This window comes from Sceloporus undulatus, chromosome 1, assembly GCF_019175285.1.
Source record: "Sceloporus undulatus isolate JIND9_A2432 ecotype Alabama chromosome 1, SceUnd_v1.1, whole genome shotgun sequence".
NCBI lineage: Eukaryota > Metazoa > Chordata > Lepidosauria > Squamata > Phrynosomatidae > Sceloporus > Sceloporus undulatus.
The window spans coordinates 183,894,897-183,902,161 of record NC_056522.1 but is presented as its reverse complement, the minus strand read 5'-3'; the positions used below and the strand labels follow the sequence as shown (position 1 = coordinate 183,902,161).

The 7,265-nt window shown below is 46.4% G+C and overlaps 1 protein-coding gene across 2 annotated transcripts in view; it reads left to right on the top strand.

Annotated features, from left to right (window-relative positions):
- The first annotated feature begins 583 nt into the window (after nucleotides 1–583).
- Nucleotides 584–7,265, top strand: part of SNAP25 (synaptosome associated protein 25) — a 77,294-nt gene continuing 70,612 nt past the window's right edge. The window contains exon 1 of one of the 2 annotated variants that reach the window (XM_042445030.1): nucleotides 584–754. The gene's annotated coding sequence lies outside the window, so the exon portion shown is untranslated. The remainder of the gene's footprint in view (nucleotides 755–7,265) is intronic. The other variant, XM_042445029.1, reaches the window with a different exon arrangement.

Below are 7,265 nucleotides of genomic sequence, written 5' to 3'. Positions count from 1 at the left end.
AGTCCCAGCCGGCTTATCAGAGGGACCCCCCAGAAAAGTGGCTTATTGGGGGCAACGAAAAGCAACGCAGGAGGAGGAAAGCTTCCAAAAAGAAAGCCACGTCGATTGGCCATATATGGACTCCTGGAGACTTCAGAGGAATGCCCTTTTTGGGCAACCCCTTTGGCGAAAACAAACCACTACCGCATTATTGCATTCTCCTTTTCAGCCCCCTCCCCTGCAGCCCCAATCCCAGTCCCATGAAACCAAAACTTCCCATCATAACAAAACAGGGGCCCAAAGTGGGGCTGCTGATTCCTTTCAAGCAATAGGGTTCACTAAAAATCACCCCTCCCCCAAATTATTCAATCACTTTTTCACTGATCCCTTTTTCCTTTAGCAAAATAAATAAATTAAGAAGAAAAAGAGGGGGAGGGAAAGGCACAGGATTGCGGTATTGTGCAGCAAGAACAGCTTCTGATGAGTCAAGCTCCCCGAGACGCCTCCCTGCTGCTCCAGCTCTCTCTCTTTCTCTCTCCCCTCCGCCTTCCCTCCTTTTCCTCTCCTCCCCCAATAGATGTCTATTAAAAGCTGCTGACGTTGGAAAGGACGGCCATCTTTGATGAGGGCACAGCTTCCTTCCCCATTCAAGAAGGAGACTTGGGGAGGTCAGGAGCGGCTTTTCTTTCCCCGATTTGCAGCCCTACACATACACACACCAGCCTCACAACCTTCCAGAGGAGGCAGCCTAACAGGACTCTCCTGGAGCCACAAGGTAAGGAGGGGGAGGAAAAAAAACCTGACGAAAAGACTCCTGCCTTCTTTGGGAAGCTCCTTTTTTCATCATTATTATTATCATCATCACCATTCCCCCTGCTAAGAGAGGTAGCCTGAGAGGGAAAGAGAGCAAGCACCATGGTGTTTGTTTCTGACCAAGAAGACAAGAAAGGGGGGGGGGGGAGAAACACTCCTTTACTTGTCTGCAGTTGTTGTTGTTGTTGTTGTTGTTGTTGTTTTTAAACTATAGGGATGTCTTTTTATCCCTTAGAGTATTCCTGCTTACTCAACGTCTATACTGCTTTCAGCTCTGAGAAGAACCCAAGCGTTTGGGTTTTGTTTTGATGGATTCTCTCTCTCTCTCTCTCTCTCTCTCTTTTCTTCCCTCTTTCTCAGTTTTGGGGGCATGGTTCTGTTCTGCTTGCCTAGTAATATGGGGGAAGGATCTGGGGAGAAGTTGGGGGGGGTGATCTGTCAAGTGGAGCCTGGTTTTTGTTGCATAGGCTCTCCTGCTGCAGGTCTCCTGCTGCAGCTGTCCGTTCAGCCCCCTGGACAGCTCCTCCGCTGCAGCATAGCCTCTGCTTGGATTCAGCCCCCTGGACAGCTCCGTCTCTGCAGTATAATCGTGCTTAGGTTCAGCACCTTGGACAGCAGGATCTGCCTTGAGAAAAGGGGCTCTTGCTCAGGGTCACCCTTCAGAGGAAAAACCCTGCAAAGAGCAGGGAAGGCAGGTTATGTCCTCCTCTCAAAGGAGGACAAGGCATAATATAAGGGGTGAGGATGGAGGTCGTGACCAAAGGAGAGCTCAAAACACTCCTAGGAATGTAAACCCATGCTGCTCAGCCAAATGGAAAATGTGGTGGAATGCCTTTATTAGGGGGCAGAAGGTGGACATGGAGGATGTGTCCTGGAAAAGGAGGACGCCTGGTCACACACACCCCTCCCGGCAAGAAGGCAAACCTTGCAAAAGGGTTGCTGCAGGAAGGGAAGGGAGGCCAAAACTCTGTCTCTGTTTGCTTTCCCTTTTCTGCGGATCCCTAAATGCTTAGCTGAAGGTTTGGTTCAAAGTCGCTCTGTTGGTCTAAAAAAGATCAGCATGAGAAGAGATCTTGCAGCACTTCTAACACTCAAAGAAAGAAAGAGGAAGGAAAGAAGGAAGAGGAAGGAAGGAAGGAAGGAAGGAAGGGGAAAGAAGGACGAGAAAAGAAGGAAGGGGAAGGAAGGAAGGAAGGAAGGAAGGAAGGAAGGAAGGAAGGAAGGAAGGAAGGAAGGAGCTGGTCGCCAAGCCTATGAAGGTTCATACTACCAACTTCTCTCTTCCAGTTGAGTCCCAAAGGTGCTGCAAGATCCCTTTGGGTACCATCATGATATATATCAGAGCCTCTTACATTCACCCTGAGGATGTAGAGCTGAACCTAAGGTTGGAGTAGTAGACCTTTGTTGTTGTTGTTGTTGTTGTCGTCGTCGTCGTCATTTTTAACCGCCTTCGAGTCCATCCTGGCTCCTGGCGTCCGGGGGGACGGAGGACCTTCAAGCCCCCCCCCCCCCCAGTCCTCCACTGCTCTGCTCAGGTCCTGCAAATCCATACCGGTGACTAGTGGAACCAAACGGGGCTTCTTACATAAGCACTGGCTCAGCAAATCTTGACTCTTTACTGTCTGGGACATGAAACAGTGGGATTTCGTGTTTCGTTTCCAGATTCTTTTTTTCTTCCCCCTCGATCGATACTAGTCTCTGTGTTTTCCTCCCCTCGCGATGTTTCTCTCAAACATCCGCATTCATCGCCAATGAGGAAAGCGAGGCAGCCTTCCCTTCCCTGACCTCTTTTGCTATCATTGCAGAGTCCGGCTATTGCAGAGCCTCCTGCGCCTCTTTCCTTAGTTTTCCCCTCCACGAAAAACTAGGGACCTTCGTTAGGTTTCTTTCTTTCTTTTCTTTCTCTGGGGGCAGACCTTCTAAGGAAGCAGATGAATCGTTTTCTGAGTCAGCAAAGGAATAACAATCACGATTATATATATATATATATATGAATGACCGCTTTCTGAGTCTCACTTTCTCTGTGTCACTTTTATTTAATTGTGTGTGTGTGTGTGATCGCTTTCTGAATCAGAGGAAGAATAACAATCACGATTATATATATGTATGTATGTATATAATAGTGATTGTTATTCCTCCTCTGACTCAGAAAGCAATCATATATATATAATTAAATAAAAGTGACCGAGAGAAAGAGAGACTCAGATGTGTGTGTGTGTGTGTGTGTGTGTGTGTGTGTGTGTAGTGACAGAGAGGCAAAGAAGGAAGGATGAATAAGGCAATGGTAGTCATGTCTTGACTGCAAAAAATGACTCCCATTCATACTTGACTTGGGAAGGGTTTCAAGAAGTTCTTGGGCCTCGAAGTGTGCTCCTTTTTAACCCTTGGATGACAAATGTGTTTGGGGGGGGGGACAACAACCCAAAAAGCAGGGATTTTCCCTCAAAGCCCTCTTTTTAACCCTTGCATACACAGCGGCCGGAAGATGTCCATCAGATTTTGGAAATGCCTTGCAGGTCTCAGCAAATGATTCATATAGAGAGAGAGAGAGAGAGAGAGAGAGAGAGAGAGAAGGGGGGAGGAAGAGAGAGAAGAGGGGGAATATATATAAAGGGGGGAATGTATACATACATACACACACATGTATATGTATATGTGTGTGTATACATGTATGTGTATATGTATATGCATATTTATAATTATGTGTGTTTATATACATGTAATTGTATATGCATATGTATGTGTATGTGTGTGTATATACATGTACTTTATATGTATGTATATATGCATATGTATTTGTATATGCATATTTATAAGTATGTGTGTGTATACATGTACTGTATATGTATATGCATATGCATATGTGTATGTGTGTGTGTATATATGTATATGTATACGTATATGTTTCCCCCTCCTCTAGTGGTGGTTTGGAGGGAAGGGAGAGGCTTGACTTCATTCATATTTTCCTCCCTGATGCCAGTAGTGTCTACTACGACATCTTGTCGGGGAGGCCATTCTTGAACCAGATTAAGGAGAGGAATCGGTGGCGAGTCTTTTGGAAAGGGGGAGGGGGAGATGGGTGTGGATGATGGGTGCCTAAGCTCTCCCACCCACCCACCCAGATCTCCCTTGGATGGGAGGGGAGGGTGCCCTGGGTAGTGATGCCCATTCACTGCAGAGCCCTCCGATCCGTCTGCGTGCCACCTTATGTAACAACACACTGCCACATTGGCACAGAAGCATCCCTGCCTTCTCTCCATTGCTCCTAGGCTGGTCCTAGGCAGGGCAGTTGCGAAAGGGCTCTAGTGTTTATCATCATCATCATCATCATCATCATCATCATCATCATCATCTAAATCTTTCTTTAAAAAAAAATCTTTTAAAACAATCAGTAATGACAGTAAGGTCCAAAACACACTCTGCAGGAATGTTTGAGACCCCGTGAACTGTCTTGGCTCGATACTAGGGAATTGTGTGAGTGTTGTGAGAGATTAATAATGAAAGTAAGGTTCAATTTTGTGTGTGTGTGTGTGTGTGTGTGTGTGAGAGAGAGAGAGAGAGAGAGAGAGAGAGATCGTTTTCTGTCACTCTCTGAGAGAGAGCTCTGAGGCCACAAAAAACTACAATTCCCAGGATTCCCTAGCAGTGGACCCAGAGCAGTAGAAGCAGTTTCAAAATGGATCCTTTCTGCAGTATATAATCAGGGCACCCACTATCTCTCAAAGCTCGCTAAAGCCAAGCGGATCTTGGCAGTCTCAGAGTTGGGGATTCAAACTCAGAGTCGCAGACCAGACCAGTTGACACGACACGCAGCGAGCCAGATTCACACGGGATCCAACCCAAACAACCCCCCTTCACACTGGAGTGGGTTTGCCCATCTCTGGGCAAAAGAGGCAGGGCAAAGAGACTGGGCAGAAGAACTGGGGGGGGGGCTTCCATCATGTGCCTGGCATCCTTTGGAGGAGCAACCAAGAGCAGCAGGAAATAGGAGGAAAATGAGGAGGACCTAGAAGAGGACTATGGGGGTGTGGGGAAGGGTTTGGGGTGGACCAGCTCTTTCTATAGCCTCAGAAGGCGAAGCTTGGATCTTCAGAGCTGCTTCTGCAGGGTTTCCTCTGAGCATGTGCAGAACGCCTTTCTGGAATCACCGCCTGATCCCATCCATTGCGGACCAGATCTGGGGAGATGGTAGGGCGCTAGGAAAAAAGAGAAGTTCGGCAAAGGCTAGGAGCAAGGCTGAGGAGGAGGCTGGTAAAAATCTTTCTCCGCAAGAGCTCCTGCAGCTGCCAAAAGCTGGAGGAATTGGATTCAGCCAAGGACTGTTGGCTTGTGAGGATGTTCCAAGAGGGCAGGGACTCCCCAGATGGCTCCTGCTTCCAAAGAACTGACACAAGGAGACATGGAAAAACCTTGGTTCTTCAGACCAGCTCTTTTCCATGCCAGCATTCTCTGAAGAGGCCACAGCCACAGATGCTGGCGAAACATCAGGAATAAACTCTTCCAGAACAAGGACGCAGAACCCCAAAAGCCCATAAAAAACCTTGGTTGTTCTTGTTGCGTGCCTTCAGTTCGTCTACGACTCATGGCAACCCCATCACAGGGTTATCTTCTGCCGAAGAGGTTCACTGCTGCCTTCCCCTGAGGCTGAGAGAGTGTTGCTTGACTAAGATCATCACTCAGTGGGTTTACAAAGCTGAGCCAGGATTCGAACCCCGTTCTTCCAGAATCCAATGCTCAAACCACGACAGAGAAGAATATGCATGCAGTACCATCCCAAGACCTTTCATTTCTCCCCACAACACACACACACAATTCCTTTCGTGTGTGCAATGGAAATGAAAGGATCTCTGGATCATGCAAAATCCAAAACCCAAGCCAGGATTGATTGAGCTTCTCGGTTCGGCTGATTGCAGCTCACCTTCAAGAGAACGCATGAAGACACAGCTGTACCTTGAGATTCAGAATTTCCATTGCTTTCTGTTTTGTGAGCCCAGGTTTGAGGCTCACAGTTAAGCAGGTACAAGTCCATCCTCAAGTCCTTTGTTGGTCAATCGACAGGCACAATATACTGGTTGCAAGCTTTTGAAGCTCCATGGGTTTCTTCATCAGGCAAGATGTTACAAACCAAACAAGAAAAAACAATTGCAGATGTTAGTCAGATTAAGCAGGAGTGAGTGGCTCTCTGTGAACAGACGGTTTGTTGTTGAGGCCCCAACTCAAGGTGACCATATGGATGAGACATCTCCAAGCCCCCCAGTCCTCCACTGCTTTGCTTAAGTCTTGTAGATTCATTAAAGAGAGTGGATATTAAAAGGAGAAAGAGTTCTGCAGTTGCCAAGCTCAGTACCCTTAGGGGTCTGAGGAACATTTGGTCAAGGCGACCATACAAAACTATCTCTGCTGAATCTGTTTGGCTCAGTCTTCCTTGCTCTCAATAGAAGCCTTCCCTGCTGCTCTCCAGATGTTTTGGATTCCAACACCCATGATCCCCCTCTTCTGCCTATGTTAGCATTGGTTAATGGGAATTATATTTCAAATCACTTGGAGGATTCTAGTTGAGGGAAACTGCCCTCAGGGATCTGGCAAGAGATTTTTTTCCAGCTCTACTAACTGAGATCCCTGTTTGGGAGGGGAAAAACCAAAACGAATGGAGATGTTAAAGATTAGACATTGAACCTTGTGTGCACAACGCATCCACTGCACCACTGAGCTGCAGAAATTTCTCAGATGACATTTTGACGTAACAGTTGAGATAGATGGTTCAGTTTTCTGTGCCAGGGAGTGGATTTGAGAAATATGGCTAGCACTGCACAAAAATGGTCTGTCTTCTGTCTCCTTTTAGTTCTTATCTGAGGAAAATAAGAACGGGTCTGCTTGAACATAGCCTTTTTAAAGAATTTAACACTTATGTATTCCCATCTGTCTGCACACCCTTTCTGTTTCTCTGTATTTGTTATTTCTGTCACTGGTATCCAGGAATGAATACCATTGCTTGTGTGAGCAAAATATGCATAAGAAAGGGATATCTGCAGATGTAGGGAAACCCAAAGGTTTGCAGAATATCTTTAAGATCCCTGCTCATGGGCTAGTAAACATGCTCAGGCACCATAAAATGCTTATTAAAGGTTGGGGGCGTGACAGAAAACTTGATAGAAGAAGGAACAGAATGGCATTATATGGAGAAGGGGAGGCCTGGCTGAAAGGGAAATTTAACAGCAAAATGTTGTTCTGCATTCAGTTTACATTCATGTTGCAATGGAACTGGGGGTGGGTTGAGAATTGACAATATGAAGGCCTAGGAGCTATTTGACAAGGAACGTAATTTTTTTTACCATCTGGGAACAGATGTACCAAGTTATTTCTCTATGCCGGTTTGGATTCTCTTTTGGGACTGGTGGCTTTTTTTGGTTTTAAATCCAGACTCACTTTCAGACACAAGCATCGCCTGTCCTCCATTTGCAATAAAGTAATAC